The sequence below is a fragment of the Armigeres subalbatus genome, chromosome 2 (genome assembly GCF_024139115.2).
Source record: "Armigeres subalbatus isolate Guangzhou_Male chromosome 2, GZ_Asu_2, whole genome shotgun sequence".
Lineage (NCBI taxonomy): Eukaryota > Metazoa > Arthropoda > Insecta > Diptera > Culicidae > Armigeres > Armigeres subalbatus.
Window position 1 is genome coordinate 165162724 of NC_085140.1, and position 17945 is coordinate 165180668.

Here is a 17945-nt window from a genome sequence, read left to right on the forward strand (position 1 = left end):
GCATACAATGTGTCACCCTGAGAGACGTATTCGAATGGTGTTGCGATAATAAACTAATTCGGGAGATATATTTCCTGATAAAATCCTTAAAAGCTCCAATTTCGGGGAGACCGGTTCTGATGATACATCATTTCAACTTGTTTTACACAGAAGTACGAAAAAATGTGGTCCCCTACCGAAAATGAGTGAGAACGAAACATAGGGACTATCCATACACCACGTAGACTCTTGAGGGGGAGGGAGGGGTTTTGAAAAAGTCTACGTTAGTCTACGAAGGGGGACGGGGGGGTATACCAAAAGTCCACGTAGACTTTTTTTTTGGATAGCAATTTATGCAACAGCTTTGTGGGAAGTTCACTAGTTTGAATTTTAAAGTTTTTATTGCTGAACCTACGGCTTAAAACTATCATAGATTTCACCTGGAAATTCTTCTTTGTTGAGCAGGAAAATTCTATATAAAAACTTTCGATTTTTTATTTAATTCCACTCGGATTTTATTGCAAATTCTACTAGAATATCTTATGTTTTTCGGCAGGAGCTTCTATGGAAACGATAGGTGATTATTCAGAATTTTCACGGGAAATATGTCGTACTTAAACGAAAAATTCTTTGGAATTTACAAAGGAAGCATTTTGGAATATGAAAGAAAAGGTCAGTTGACTTTCCAAAAGAAATTCTTTAAAACTTTAAAACTTGTAAACTTGTAATTTCCGCGAGTAACCCTTCAGAATTTCAACTGGAGATTTTCTAGGAAGTCCCTAGCAAACTTTTCCTAATTTCGGTAATTCTTTGGAATTTTTGTGAGGAATTCTATAGACATATAAGCGAAACTCTTCGGAATGTCCATGGGAAATTATTAGAAAATTTACGGCAATTTATTCTTGAGTTCAATGCAAATTCTTTGGAATTATTGATGGAAAATCTTTGACATGGCTATAGAAATTTTTGAAAATTTCAACGAGAAATTATTTGAATTTCCCACCAAAAACTCTTTGAGTTTCCACAAATAAAATATTTGCAATTTTTGTAAGAAAGTCTTTATAATTTCCACGAAAATTTATTCGAATTTTTTACGAGGAATTCACCAAAATTTCAACTGAAAATTCTTGAATTGAATGAAATTATCTTTATTTACGAGATTAGGCGAAAATTCTTCATAATTTCCATCGAAAATTATTCGGAAAAATCTTTGGAATGTGGAAATTGCTCCAAATTTGAAACAGAAATTCAAAAATATCGTAGGAAATTCTAAAATTCCACGGGAAATATTTCGAAATGTTCGTTTAAACTTAAAATTACCTCGGAAAATAAATTTGAATTTTCACTGAAAATTTTAGAAGGAAACTCTTGGGATTTCAACGGATGTTGCATGGAATTTTCAAGAAAAGCATCGAAAAAAACAGTTCTTTGGAGTATTATCGGGAAACTTTAAAGGTTATCAATCAGGAAATTCTGGTGGTGGCGCAAACCTCTATGAGGAATCGAGTTCAACAGAAATTAAATTGGCTTTGAGATTCGGTTTCAGGAGCTATGGACAATTTTGTTATGTTTAATTTTGTTATGTTTCAAATTCGAATTTTATTGTTAACGCTGAAAATGGATTTGAATAGCTGAATTGCTCAAAACATGGTTGAACTCCATATTTTTAAAATCGCATATGATATTTTGTAAAATTTAGAAAAGTCTACGTAGACTTCAAAGGGGGTGGGGAGGGGTTTCGGAAAAGTCTACGAAAGTCTACTAGGGGGGACGGGGGGGTTTGAAAATGTGAAATTTCGGTCTACGTGGTTTGTGGACAGCCCCATAGTTTTATCGGTAGTGGCTGCTTATCACATTCTGTTTGTTTTTCGTCCTTGTTTTCATGGTTTCCAATGATTCGATCATACTTTTTATTCTTGGGTAGAAAAAGCGAAAAAAAACGATTACTAGCATTGAAGCTTTGTATAAATTTTTTATCAAATTGAAAGTTGAAGATAATATTTCATATTTTCAAACTATTTTTTTTATCCTTGTAAGCATTCAACAACTTATGATATGACAATTTTTTTTGCGTATAAAAAATTCAGGACGTAGAAGAAAATAATGAATTCCATTTCAATTAGAAAGTATATGAATTAAATATTAAGCTAGATTTTTTAAACATACTGATTCAATCATACCAACACACAAGATGACTTAGGCATATGCGCATATGGCGTGATTGATGACAAAATTCCGTCCAATGCAACGCGGTGCAAGTTCAACGCAAAAAAGGCACACTCTCGCGACACCTTCAATTATAAAATCGAATCACTATGTTTAGCCTACGTTGCTCTTATAATGCACAAACAGCTTGTCACACCACACAAATGAACTAATTTGTTTACCAAGTTCGTCGTTTGGAATATAAATCCGATATCGCTTTAATGGAACACATGCAGATATGCCGTAAGATGTGTAATTAATTTTGACCATCTAGAGACCGGTCAGTGGTTATGTTTTCGAATGAAGGAACTTGAACACCTACCTTGAAAAGGCACAATTGCACAATGCTAATCCTCGAGAATGTAATTAACACTTTTGGCTTATCAACAGTCTTCACAATCAGTTGATGTCACTCAGGATAAATACGAGATACGTACTAACGGTTTTATAAATTTAAATTTATAGCCTCAAAAGGGCTTCACACTTTCACCACTCTTGCGAGCGAACCCCACTGAATGGGATGACACGAGAGAACGCCGTTTTGTTATTCGACACGACCAGAGTTATGTTTTTATCGGTAAGCATCTAGCAAAGAAATACTTGTGATGGCAAATTTGTTTTCTTATTTATATAGCGAGGCAAAAATCGCCCAACCCCTAATTGGCCCCTGATGAAGAGACATAGTCATTTTCACAGCGATCTCTGTCATTGGTGCTTTTCCTCTTTGATCTGCACAGAAAGGAAGTGGAAGTGCGTCAGTACGAGCAGTAATTTTGGGATGTGCAATGGACACAGACAATTTAGGGTGGTTATTATAATATTTTTCCACCAAACCTACAAACAGTCGAAATCTTTATCGGTTAATATGAAATATTTTTCCCACTAATCATACAAAAGTTTTTATCAAAAACTGAAAATAATGAAAAGCAATAGAAAAATAAAAAAAAAGTCTTTATGCTTTTCTATTAACAGTTCAGAAAAATCCACTTAAATGTGATGGTGCCTTTCTTGTGTATTATAATGTGTAAAACATAAGAGAGGTCAAAATTGTGCTTTAGGGAGATAGATTCAATTATTTTTATCATTTCACATTCATTTCCGTTCATGCATTGCAGTAGCATTTGAAAAAAAAATCGATTTCTATTTTTTTGCTAAGGGGAGGTGCTTGAAAGAAGAGAGAAATAATAATGTTTTTTTTTCAATAACTACACGGTGTGCCTATATATTATTTTTTAAAAATCAATATTTCTGAAACACCTACCACGTGAAAGTATATGCTCTCCTCTTTCTTATAGTGGGTGAACTAAAAAGTTCTATCGGGGGATCTAGAACAATTTTTATTTTTTTCACTATTTTTGGTGCAAACTTCATTGAAATCTCAAATGATAGCCGATTTAACCCCCAAAAATGTATGGAAAAATGACCTTCGATAGAACATTTAAAAAATGCACCTACGTGGAAGAGGAAAACCTATACTTTCGTGTAGTGAGTGTTTTAGGGGCCTCCTTAGCCGTGCGGTAAGACGCGCGGCTACAAAGCAAGACCATGCTGAGACCATGACCATGCCGGTTCGATTTCCGGTGCCGGTCTAGGCAATTTTCGGATTGGAAGCCATACGAATGCAAAAATGGTAACTTGGCTTAGAAACCTCGCAGTTAATAACTGTGGAAGTGCTTAATGAACACTAAGCTGCGAGGCGACTCTGTCCCAGTGTGAGGATGTAATGCCAATAAGAAGAAGAAGAAGAAGAAGAAGAGTGTTTTAGAGATACTGATTTTTTTTAAATAAGCCTCTTCGGACAAACACACCGTGACTACGGATCGCAATGGCCGATCGAGCCAATTTTCAATAGCAAAATACGCATTCTGCGTCGAATGCAACCTGTTGCAAGGAATCGGATAACGCCACACACATACATACACACAGGGCCGGATTTATGGGGGGGCCGGGGGGGCCGTGGCCCCGGGCCCCCACAAATCTTATGTACTAAAACCAACCTTTTTGTACATTTTGGGGCCCCCACAAGCTGTCGGCCCCGGGGCCCCCTTCCGGCTAAATCCGGTCCTGCATACACACATACGTAAATACACACATACATACATACACTCATACAGACATCACATCAATTCGTCGAGCAGAGTCGATTGATATAGAACACTATGGGTCTCCGAGTCTTTTATCAAAAGTTCAGTGAGCGAGTAAGGAAAAAACACTGGAAAATTCTATCGCCGGTATCCGTGTTCCTTGTTGTTCGAACGTGTTGTTCGAACGGAAAAATTTCGCAATTATTTGGCACTCATATAACAAATAATGTGAATGACGCTATGGAAGATTTCAATCGATAAAAGTTTTTTTTTGTAATTTTGTTATAAATATGCGATCATAGGCAGTGCAAGTCTCTCAGCAAGGTGTTTGGTCTAGTTTCGCAGAAACCAGACAATGTATTTAACCATATTTAAATTATGTACCGAGATTCTTCAAGGCAAATTTGATATAAGACTTGATAAAAGACTTAATTATATGAGCTTCTTTGAAATTAATGGGGGGGGGGGATAATTAAAGACTTCTGGTTTATCTTTGTTATTCGAGAAAGGTAACAAAAAACCGGGCCTATTTGTATACCACATTGATTTCGCGAAATTTTTTAAATCCATCAAGCATGCTTAAAACTAGGGGAAGGGGGGACAATATGCCCTAGCTAAGCAAACACTGCTCTATCGTCTTATTTGTAACGCTATTCATGGGTATTTTTACATTATGCATCAGTTAAACAAGATAGCTAGTTGATGCCATTCAAAAATTGTCAAAAATCTCAATCATATTGATAATATTCACATTCAAAAAAGTGGTGATATTTTGTTGCCGGAAAACTCATGAGGCAAAACGTCTTTCAGCTGGCGGCTCCTAGGGAACAAAGTACCACGCGTCGGCGAATCAGCATTCTAGTATGGATAGTCCGTGGAGACGCAAGTACTTTGTAGGTTTTTGCCACTAGGGCGTTTTGCCTCGCCAAAATGTTAGATGTTTCTTCAAAATGTGGAAATTTTCGGTTTTTCCGACCTTCCCATGCACTATTTTGAAACTGTTTTTCGCCTATCCTACATAATTTTAGATCTAGTTTTGTTACGGACATATTAATGGCGGTAAAAAACCACAAAATGCGTTTTGCATCGGGGGGGCGTTTTGGGTAAATTGCCATAACTTTTGAAGTCATTAAGTTGTATGTGTCTTATTTCCAAACATTGGCTCAGGACCGGATACCGGTCCTATCGCATGTCCGAAAGAATGCCAGGAATCCAGCATACAGGCCATACTTTGCACCAAACAAACACTTTATCAAATGTGGGATAGTTTATCCACCATTTTCGTGCGAAATATCCCAATTTTTCAAACCTGCTACCTATTATTCAGCGTAAATAAGATTTAAAATAACTATTTAATACAAATTTGGCCATAAGTTTAAATTTTAATACAATTTGGCCATAAATTTCATATTTTTATTATTGGTATGACAAACACCGATCTTACCCCTTGCCATCTCGCAGCCTCCTTCTCCAAAGTTTTGATTTGCAGCTACGCATCTCAGCACTAGGCTAAGAAAGAAAATTATGTGTATGATAATTTACTTTAAAAAAATCTGTCCAAGGTGAAGAATAAGGGTACATCAATAGTTAAGACATCTCAAACCACACTTTATCCATCCTTACAATGTACTACATTGTAAATCATTTTTTCGATTATTTCTGTGTCTTCTATTTTTGTACCGTCCCCCTGTGACAGAGTTTTGCAAGTGCATATTATACATCTACATGTGCCTCTTAAAAGATAATGCGTTTCATAATATAGATTTGCACAGTTATCAAAACGAACAACCATGCTCAAATGCTGTCAAAACAATTCACAATTTGGTGCTAATTAAATATAATATAAACAACATTTTAGGGAACTAACAAATCCAAGGCGATATAAGCAGGAAAATATAATTTGTCTTTGACAATCTGTACGACGTTGAGTAAAAGGATGGAATATTTTGCCGCCATTTATGGTCATTCGTATTGAGCTTACAAGTACGGAGATGATGTGCGATTTACTTGAAATTAATTTGTCTTCTTAGACAAGATATGTCTTTTTTCCTCAGCTCAGTGCTGAGTTTGAGTTTTTTTTTTCGAGTTTTCAACATCGCACGGGTGCTTCAGTCGTCTGGTTCCAATTACAACAATATTTTTCATCATTGCCATAAAAAAAACTCCTTAATTTCCGACTACATGATACTTATGATTGAGGGATAAATCAGTGGATTATCTTAAGTAGTTAATCACATCTAAGATTTCTTTATGGTGAAGTTGGGCATGGCCGAGAGAAATAATTCTGATGTTGTTGTTGTTCATGTCTTACACTAGAATTTATATGGATTTCAAAAGAAAAAAATAAGTCCTATTGTTTAGCTATGAATTACAGCTAATGCTGTACATGCTCATTTTGATTTTTCTCACCGGTGAGTAGAATTGAATCATTTGTTTGAGAAACTGCATAAGTATATCCATTTAACACAATTTCGAGAAAACAACAAAAAACTGTTTTTGAACCGAATCTTTCGATTTCTTCGATAATCGCGAGTCGAAATGTGCCGGGATAAGGATGGTAGCATCTTGACGGACGCACGTGTGGTGATCGAAAGGTGGAAGCAGCACTACGAGGAACATTTGAATGGCGCTGAGAGTACAGTTCAACGGACGATGGAAGCCAACCAGCCCCCACCTTGAGGGAAGTTAAGGATGCCATCCAATAGCTAAAGACCAATAGAGCAGCTGGTAAGGATGGTATCGGAGCTGAGCTCATCAAGATGGGCCCGGAAAAGCTAACCACTTGCCTGCACAAATTGATAGTCAGAATCTGGTAAACTGAACAGCTACCGGAGGAGTGGAAAGAAGGGGTTGTATGCCCCATTTACAAGAAAGGCGACAAGCTGGAGTGTGAGAACTTTCGAGCAATCACCATCCCTCATGCCGCCTACAAAGTGAAATCGCAGATCATCTTCCGTCGTCTGTCACCATTAGTGAATGACTTCGTGGGAAGTTATCAAGCCGGCTTCGTTGACGGCCGCTCGACAACGGACCAGATCTTTACTGTACGGCAAATCATTCAAAAATGCCGTGAATATTAGATCCCAACGCACCATCTTTTCGTTGATTTCAAGGCGGCATACGACCGTATAGACCGCGTAGAGCTATGGAAAATTATGGACGAGAACAGCTTCCCTGGGAAGCTTACCAGACTGATCAAAGCAACGGTGGATGGTGTGCAAAAATGTGGGAAGATTTCGGGCGAACACTCCAGTTCGTTCGAATCGCGCCGGGGAATAAGACAAGGTGATGGACTTTCGCGCCTGTTGTTCAACATTGTGCTAGAAGGTGTCACTCGGAGAGCCGGGTGTAACAGCCGAGGTACGATTTTCAACAGATTCAATTAATTTATTTGTTTCGCGGATGACATAGATATTGTCGGCCGAACATTTGCAAAGGTGGCAGAACTGTACACCCGCCTGAAACGTTAAGCAACACAAGTTGGACTGGTGGTGAATGCGTCAAAGACAAAGTACATGCTTGTGGGCGGAACTGAGCGCGACAGGGCCCGCCTGGGAAGCAGTGTTACGATAGACGGGGATACCTTCGAGGTGGTCGAGGAATTCGTCTACCTCGGATCCTTGCTAACGGCTGATAACAATGTTAGTCGTGGAATACGAAGGCGCATCATCTGTGGAAGTCGGGCCTACTACGGACTCCAGAAGAAACTGCGGTCAAAAAAGATTCACCACCGCACCAAATGTGTCATGTACAAGACGCTAATAAGACCGGTTGTCCTCTACGGACATGAAACATGAGCAATGCTCGAGGAAGACTTGCAAGCACTCGGAGTATTCGAGAGACGGTTGCTTATCTTTGGCGGTGTGCAAGAAGATAGTGTGTGTGGCGGCGAAGAATGAACCACGAGCTCGCCCAACTCTACGGCGAACCCAGTATCCAGAAGGTAGCTAAAGCCGGAAGGGTACGATGGGCAGGACATGTTCGCTTCCGATCCGGCAGGTACGAGACGGCGTGGAGCGCAGCGAGTGAGATGGGCAGACCAGGTGCAAAACGACTTGGCGAGCGTGGAGCGTATTCGAGGATGGAGAGATGCGGCCTCGAACCGTGTATTGTGGCGTCAAATTGTTGATTCAGTGTTATCTATTTAGATGTAGACCAACCATGGAGTTGGTAATTGAGGAGGATATTCTTCTTCTTCTTCAATGGTTCTACATGGCTACATGGCTCTGCGCCATTGCATGAGTATGTAGCTTGTGTGGCAAGTACAATAGATACAATATGCCCAGGGTATCGAGAAAGTTTCCGGACCGAGAATTGAACTCGCCATCTACGGATTGGTAATCCTACGCCTTTGCTGTCAAGGCTACTGAAGACCCCCACTGGAGGATATTCATTGGGTTATAAATTTTCCAGAAGCCAGCAATGTAACCATGCCTCAAAGAGTGTTAATGGACTTTATAATAGATTTCCTCCAATTGAAATTGCACTAGGGGAAAAGACGGCTTTGGCAGGTTTTGTTCTATTATTATCAGGGGGGTTTTTGTCGACCAAATTTTATGAAATTTGGCCACAATATTCTTTGATATGCAAAGAATATTTAGCCCAAATTTGAGCATAATCAGTCATAAGAAACCCCCCTGACAATAATAGAACAAAACCTGCCAAAAGCCGTCATTCCCCCTATCTATAAATTTCAAAATAATATGATCTGAAGAAATATTTATTTTGCCTAAACTTGATAGAATTTTACATGGTATGAAATCTAAATACATCTATCTATCTATCTATCTTCTATCTATATATATAAAACTCAATGTTTGTATGTTTGTATGTATGTTTGTATGTATGTTCCAGCATAACATCTGAACCCATTTACCGATTTTAACCAAATTTGGAACACACATTCTTTATCTTAAGGAGACGACGATAGGGGGGTTAGGCATGCTCTTTGGAAAAGGGGGAGGGCGTGGGGGAAGGGGTATTGTTTAGTTATCGGTCAACTCAGTGTAACTTCTGAAACCCTTGGCCGATTTCAACCAAAGTTGGAACACAAATTCTTTATCTTAAGATGGGGACAGGTCGAGCATGCATTTTGGAAAAGGGGAGGGTATGGGGAGGGGCATTGCTTAATTATAGATCTACGCAGTTTAAATTCTGAACCCTTGGCCGAATTCGACCAAATTTGGAGCACAAATTCTTATCTTAAAAAGGGGACGATAGGGGTTTAGCATGCTCTTTGGAAAAGGGGAGGGTGTGGGGAGGTATTGCTTAGTTATCGATCAACTCAGTGTAAATTCTGAACCCTTGGCCGATTTCAATCAAATTTTGAACACAAATTCTTTATCTTAAGGATGGGACGATAGCAGGGTTGAGCATGCTCTTTGGAAAAGGGGGAGGGTATGGGGGGAGGGGTATTGCTTAGTTATCGATCAACGCAGTGTAGACTCTGAACCCTTGGTTGATTTCAACTGAATTTGAAACACAAATTCTTTATCTTACAGAGGGAACGATAGGGGGGTTAAGCGTGCTCTTTGGAAAAGGAGGAGGGTATGGGGGGAGGGGTATTGCTTAACTATTGATCAACGCAGTTTAAATTCTGAACCCCTTGGCCGATTTCGACCAAATTTGGAACACAAATTCTTTATCTTAAGAAGGGAACGATAGGGGGTTAGGCATGCTCTTTGGAAAAGAGGGAGGGTGTGGGAGGAGGGGTGTTCTTTACAAAAGAGGGAGGGTATGGGGGGAGGGGTATTGTTTAGCAATCGATTAACTCAATGTAAATCCTGAACCTCATGACCGATTTGAACCAAATTTGTATCAAATATTGTCTGTCCTAAGGAAGCGATTTTAGTGGATGTGGTTAAGTAATTTAAAAAAAGGGGAGGGTGTGGGAGAGGGGGTATTGTTTAGTTATTGATCAATTCAGCATGACTTCTGATCCCATTTATCGATGTCCACCAAATTTGGAACCCATATTATCTGTCTAAGGAAGACTATATCAGACTGGGTATGAGTGCCATAGCTAAATGAGAGAGAGGGTATATCCATTAAACGAACAGTTTAGTATACCTTTTATCGCATAGGTCAATTCAAACCAAACACGTAAGCACGTAATCCCTACCCAAAGGAAACTATTATAGAGAGGCTGGAAGGGACTTTTGGAATGGGATGGGGGGGGGTATTGGGATTGGGTATTGTTGTTCATCGGAATAATTGTATGCCCAGTGAAAAGCAATGATTAATGTGTTTCCTTCTGAATGGTGGATATGATTGCTTCTTCAAAAGTAGGCATTTGCCCGGAATAAGACAATGGTGGGTGTGATCCCTTCTTTAAAAATATGCGTTGCCCGAATATGGCATCGATGAATGTTTTTCCTTCTTTAGAAATAGACGTTTTCCCGGAATCCCACGATCCCTTCTTCAAAATCAGTCAATGTTTCCAAAAGCCTTCTTTTAATCAAATGATAAAGTATGAATAAGTAAACACAACTACCCTGTTGATCAATTGGTTTTATCATTTTCCGATTGTAAAAGAAAACTGCAAACCAAACTGGCAATTCCGAGCAAGGCCGGGTACATAAAGCTAGTAATATACATAAAACCCAGATTAATCCACCTAGCGGTGATGGTGCCTTTCTCGACCTTCGTAAAATGTGTGTGCTTGAAAATAGATGAGCTAGTAGCTAGGAGTAAAAAAGACAAATTTCTTTGTCCGTTCTATGAAAATCAGATTACGGCAAAGATATTGTAGATCCAGTTGAAAACCGAAAATCATATTTTGTCCCATTTCCGGATGTCGCAACTGCATCGCGAGTGGTGCCCGACTATGGCACAGTTGCGCACTACTCGCGATGCGCTACTCCTACTACTACTCCTACTACTGCACTATACTACTCGCACTACTCCGGAAATGCGAGAAAATGCGATTGTCGCGAGACCTCGGTTCGGTTTTCAGCTTGATCTACAATATGCTAATATTAATAAGAATTTCGACATTTTTATTTCCTTTTCCAATGTTTTTGACGTTCATACCCCTGTTTTATTTTACCCAGTCATATATTTTAAGGATATCACTTTTGGATGTTAGTTGAACTGAAGCTCCGACTGCACAAAAAGAAAACGAAAATGTCATTCCCATCAAGCGAGCGGAGGGATATTTGATATTTGATATTTGTTATGATATAAATCTCATGACCGTCTTTCTGCCAAACTCCCGTATGAAGAGGGAGGGAAGTGCATCAGTGTGGAAGCATCCGATAGTTCGTTTTCGGAAAGAAATTATAGCCTTTCGGTACAACTTTGTTGCACAAGAAAAGCAAAAAGAATTTTGGCCATAATTTCTAAGGTAATAGTCCAATCTGGCCAACTTTCAATATAAAATAATAGAATAGGATTCCGCGTCTAATGCAATTTGTTGAGAGTAAATCGGTTGAGGGTAAGTCCATTAAAAGTCAGCTAGACTTTTTTACTCGCTTTTTTATAACACATAGTATATTTTGGCCATAATTTCTGTGCCCATGGTCCGATCTTCCAAATTTTCAATAGAAAACAAAACGATAGGATTCCGCGTCGAATGAAACTTGTTGGAATTAAATCGGTTGAGTTCCAAAAAAGTGAGCTAAACTTTTCGCACTTTTGGTGCGCGCACACACACACAGAAACATCTTTCTAACGTCGAGCTGAGTCGATTTGTATACAACACTATGGGTCTCCAGGCCTTCTGTAAAAGTTTGGTTTTTGGAGCGAACATACAACCTTATCGTATAAAAAGGCAAAAATGATGTTTCAGCCATAACTTCCGATCCCATAGTCCGATCTAGCCAATTTTCAATAGGAAACAATGGGATAGGATTCTGCGTCGAATGAAATTTGTTGCGAGCAAATCGGTTGAGGATAAGTGCCTGAAAAATGAGTGACATTTTTTACGCGATTTTTACGTATAAATTTGTATTTTGGCCATAACTTCCGATCCCATAGTCCGACCTGGCCAATTTTCAATAGGAAACAATGGGAAAAGATTCTGCGGCGAATGCAATGTGTTGCGAGCAAATCGGTTGAGGATAAGTGCCCGAAAAATGAGTGACATTTTTTACGCGATTTTTTCGTATGAATTTGTATTTTGGCCATAACTTTCGATCCCATAGTTCGATCTGGCCAATTTCAAATAGGAAATAATGGGACAGGATTCTGCGTCGAATGCAATTTGTTGCGAGCAAATCGGTTGAGGCTAAGTGCCCGAAAAATGAGTGACATTTTTAAGCGTTTTTTTCGTATGAATTTGTATTTTGGCCATAACTTTCGATCCCATAGTTCGATCTGGCCAATTTCAAATAGGAAATAATGGACCAGGATTCTGCTTCGAATGCAATTTGTTGCGAGCAAATCGGTTGAGGCTAAGTGCCCGAAAAATGAGTGACATTTTTAAGCGTTTTTTTCGTATGAATTTGTATTTTGGCCATAACTTCTGATCCCATAGTTCGATCTGGACAATTTCAAACAGGAAGCAATAAGACAGGATTCTGCATCGAATGCAACTTGTTGCGAGCAAATCGGTTGAGAATAAGTTCCCGGAAAATGAGTGACATTTTTTACGCGATTTTTTCGTATGAATTTGTATTTTGGCCATAACTTCTGATCCCATAGTCCGATACGACCAATTGCAAATAGGAAACAATGGGACAGGACTCTGCGTCGAATGCAACTTGTTGCGAGCAAATCGGTTGAGGATAAGTGCCCGAAAAATGAGTGACATTTTTTACGCTATTTTTTCGTATGAATTTGTATTTTGGCCATAACTTCTGATCCCATAGTTCGATCTGGCCAATTTCAAATAGGAAACAATGGGACAGGATTCTGCATCGAATGCAACTTGTTGCGAGCAAATCGGTTGAGAATAAGTGCCCGAAAAATGAGTGACATTTTTTTACGCGATTTTTTCGTATGAATTTGTATTTTGGCCATAACTTCTGATCCCATAGTCCGATCTGACCAATTGCAAATAGGAAACAATGGGACAGGATTCTGCGACGAATGCAATGTGTTGCGAGCAAATCGGTTGAGGATAAGTGCCCGAAAAATGAGTGACATTTTTTACGCGATTTTTTCGTATGAATTTGTATTTTGGCCATAACTTTCGATCCCATAGTCCGATCTGGCCAATTTCAAATAGGAAATAATGGGACAGGATTCTGCGTCGAATGCAACTTGTTGCGAGCAAATCGGTTGAGGATAAGTGCCCGAAAATGCGTGACATTTTTGAGTAGTTTTGCACACACACACACACACACACACACACATACACACACACACACACACACACACAGACATCACCTCGATTCGTCGAACTGAGTCGATTGGTATATAACACTATGGGTCTCCGGGCCTTCTATAAAAAGTTTGTTTTTGGAGCGATCATATAGCCTTTACCGTATACTTAGTATACGAGAAAGGCAAAAATGAATTTCTGTCTGTCTGACCCTTATAGATTCGGAAATTGCTGAGCCCATAATCAAGAGTAATACGTACCAAAATTTTGCCTGGGGAGATTCGCTGGGTCAGCTAGTCTATAATAAAATAGCATTATCTTTTAAAATGCAAGCTCATTCTAATAAATTTACGCGGTTCATAATAATTGTGTATTTAGGGAACATCCATAGCGTAACATTTAGAGGGGGGTTGAGTGAAGTGTGACGATCCATACACAATTTTTAAATGCTCCATACAAAAAGTGTGACATAGGGGGAAGGGAGGATTGAAAATGATCGATATTTGCGTTATGTAATTAATGGAACTTCCCATAGGTGGGAATATTCAGTAGGACGTTTGTTATTTGGATCTCAAATTGCCATTGCAAGAAAAGTGCTTACGAGGTCGATGCTCGATCTAGCCTAGGATGTTTTTGTCTTTCAATTTCAACTTTCAATTATTTTTTTTAGCTTTCAAATCATAACTGTGTAAAATCTTATAAACAACTAAGAAAGGCCGGTCAAATTTCAGTTAGATAGTAAAAGGAGAAGAAAGTATATTGTTTCGATTTAAGCGCATCCTATTTTGTATACAAACATTGTTTCATGTATTCCGGAGAATGCAAGCGTTTTTATCATTGTTGTCTGTGATGAAAATATTGGTCAATAGCACACTTTGGTGTCTACATGCCTTCAAGAGCTGCTCTAAAGGCCAATTGCTAAACTTCCGCTTTAGTCTTAACCGGTGCTTACCTGGTTTATGCGGGATTAGTGTAGAAATTGTTCGTTACTAAAATTAAAGTAACTTGTTCATTTTTGTCTTAGGAACTAACAAAAAAAAGTTTACTGATACACAATATTGAGCCACCCCATCTATAACCCTTCGACAAAGCCACACTCCACGGTCAGGCTTATCAAGAAAAAGGAAGAGCAGAAATCATTCAAGTCTTTTACTCCTTCGTTGAAAAATGCTATAGCCACTTGTGTGAGCCGTGTATGCGCGCTCGGTGGGTGGTAAATTGCACTCTGCCCGTTATTAGTGGCATGCCTCAACAATTTTCCGCTATGTTTACCCACACGAATATTATCAGCACAACCAGACCTACATAATCTTTGAATTTAGAATGCTCGGAAATAGCTCAAATAATGGTGGGGATAGGATATGAAGAATACTTGCATTGATAATTTCCCAGAAGACACGAGGCTTTTTTACAGACACACTACTCAAGAAACATCGTAGCCTTTCGATCCTACGCATTTCTCCTCTCGAATCATAATAGTAGATTGAACCATTCTATTACACGAGTTACATCCCGCTGAGCTCGAACGGTCGCCGTGGTCTATAACACGATGACCTTGTTTCAGTATAATTCTGTTGTCAGTTGATTCATACGGATACATCTTCACAGGAACGTGGCTTTTCCACCATCCATGGTGGAAAAAGACATGTAATTTAAATTTTATTTCTCTTCACAGGGGTCTACTCCGTTTGGCGAAATGAGCATAGTCAGATGAATTGTCTATCTTCTTCTTGCATCATCACACAGTAGACGGTACTAATGATTATGATGAGTATTATTTCACACGTACTTATTACTATGATGATAAAAATATATATATAGAAATGTGCAAACCAAAGAAGTGATGAAACGGGAAGGATGTACAAAGATTAGTAATACAGTTGAAAAATATGAACAAAATAAATTAAGGGAAATCCTATCCCTTGCTTGGAACGTCAATGGAGTATGTAATTATAACGACTACTCATAATGACTAAAAGCCACGAGAATAATGTATAATAATGTATCTTCGTACAATAAACTAGAACATATTATTTACGTGAACATTTAACACAATAATCAACAACAAAACATTCTACCAATGGCTTTCAAAGCTCCGATACCAACAAGCAAAGTTTTTACACCCAACTAGTACTAGTACTCTTAAGCATGCTTTCCAAATTTTCTCCTAAATGCCTTGTGAGTTTTAATAGTGAATCTGAAATCCCCACAAACTTATCATAAAACCGTGATGAATCTATTGAATCTTGGTTATATAACACTCGATTTTATAAAATTACGTCATTTCTGTCAAAAAAATGTATTCACAGAAAGAATGAAGTCAAGTGGTTCTATCAATAAAACAGAGATCAATAGATTAATCCACCTAGCGGTGATGATGCCATCGGGATATCTCATTATTTCCATTAATTCACATGTTTGCATTGATTTCTATGCGTTGCCGCCTTCGGTGAAAAAATTGTTTTTTCGATTTTGAATTTTATTTTTCCAAAAAATAAAAAGATTTTGCAATAATTCCGACAAGCATTGTCGGAATGTCCGATCGGGCTAATTTGCAATAGTAAACAATGGAACCGAGTCCCCCGTCGAATGTTGCAAAGGAATCGAACAATATTAAGTTCCATAAAGTGTGTCTACAAAATTTGCGTACACATATACAGACATCATCTCGGTTCATAGCGCTGAGTCGATCGATATATAACACTATGAGTCTCCGAGCTTTCTATCAAAAGTTTGTTTTTGGAGTGATGTTATACCCTTGTGTTACAACTTTGTTGAACGAGAAAGGCAAAAAGTGAATGATAAGTTCACAAATACAATCCGTTTATTATCCCTAAAACTGTTGCACGTACAACAAGTTGTGTATAGTATCTAAGAATGCTGCATGAGAAGAGTTACCGCAATTCTCATCTTCCTTTACATTCAAGTGAACCACAAACTTTGACAATTAGTGCAAACTGACACGATAAGTCAGTGCAACGGATAATCAGGTGATGTGCGTAGTTTGTATTGCAAGGAAGCTTTTGAATGAATTTAAGATCATATGTACACTCAACCTTTAGTGAATTTCAAATTCACCATATGGGTTTCTACTCCCATTTTCAAAAGCCTTAATCTGACTAATAATTTTTGTGCAGTGAAATTTAAGTCGTTTGTTCAGAATAAGTAAGCAAATAAACTACCAATGTTTCCCCACTATGCATGTTATGGTTTTCTCAAAGTGTTCACTTGAAAAAAGTATTTTAAAAATCATGTAGTTTCCATGATGTCTGATTTGCGGCTTTGTTGTCGCCTTTAAACGCTGAGAGGATTAGAGCAAGGTGGTGGTCTTACGTTCCTGGTATTTAACATGGGATTGACAACAATGAAACGATTAACATCCCTTTTTTATTATTATAAAATATTTTGGTACGTAACTATAAAAAGTAGTAAGCCTACATTACACTGAAGGAGGAAACTAAGCATGTCAAACTAGTCATCAACACGCTGAAAACGAAGTACATTATGCATTATATCATTATTAACTACCCACTTACGACGAAATCGAGGTGGTTAAAGAATTCGTGTAATTGATATCACTGAAGAACACCAAAAATGATACCAGCGGAAAAAATCGGAGACGCATTGTGGCAGAAAGTCGTACTTACTTTCAACTAATCGAATAAAGTTTGTCGTCTTTAAATGACTAACTTTTTAGATCTAGATCTTGGCTGTTAGTGGCTTGATTTTGCTACAAATTTGACCACAGCTCGGATGTCCTTTCCTACTATGTATTTCTATCTTAGTTCTTTCTGTGTTTCACATTCTACCGAAACTTTCCTACTACTATACCTTATAGACGAATCCAAGTAAAAATAAGAAGAAGACACACGACGGTGTTAACTTTGACAGATCCTACAGTACAGCATAGGAAGATCATTTTAGAATGCTTATAATAAATTCTAGACAAAATGTAATTAAAATCTGATTGAAGTATGAAACGGAAAAAGTTCCGAACTGTATGATAGATACATTTTTGGAAAATATTCAAAAAATTGAGATAAGCTTCCGAATATGTAATTCAGAACTTTTTCCGTACCCTACATTAATCAGATTTTAATTACAATTTGTCTAGAATTTATTATAAGCATTTCAAAATGATCTTCCTATGTTGTACTGTAGGATCTGTCAAAGTTAACACCGTCCGTGTGTCTTCTTCTTATTTTTACTTGGATTCGTCTATACCCTAACATTTTCAAATCCCTGAATTACCATCTTCAACCAGAGGTCGCGCACATACTTGACACCTTAACACCTCGGTATTAAACAATGGATAGAACATTTACGCAACACTCGATAGACCAATGGAATATTTTTCGGTTTTATGAAAAGCTTTCTTCTTACCAGGGCGGGAATCGAACCCACATTCCACA

At 38.3% G+C, this 17945-nt stretch overlaps 2 protein-coding genes across 4 annotated transcripts in view; both read right to left on the reverse strand.

Annotated features, from left to right (window-relative positions):
* Nucleotides 1-17945, reverse strand: part of LOC134211131 (ion transport peptide) — a 204340-nt gene that overhangs the window by 101673 nt on the left and 84722 nt on the right. The window contains exon 1 of one of the 3 annotated variants that reach the window (XR_009978937.1): nt 2507-2760. The exons of the other annotated variants lie outside the window; for them this stretch is intronic. The gene's annotated coding sequence lies outside the window, so the exon portion shown is untranslated. Of the gene's footprint in view, nt 1-2506; nt 2761-17945 lie in introns of those variants that run through there. 3 annotated transcript variants of the gene reach the window in all.
* Nucleotides 1-17945, reverse strand: part of LOC134211130 (deoxyribodipyrimidine photo-lyase-like) — a 193974-nt gene that overhangs the window by 88910 nt on the left and 87119 nt on the right. The window lies entirely within an intron of this gene.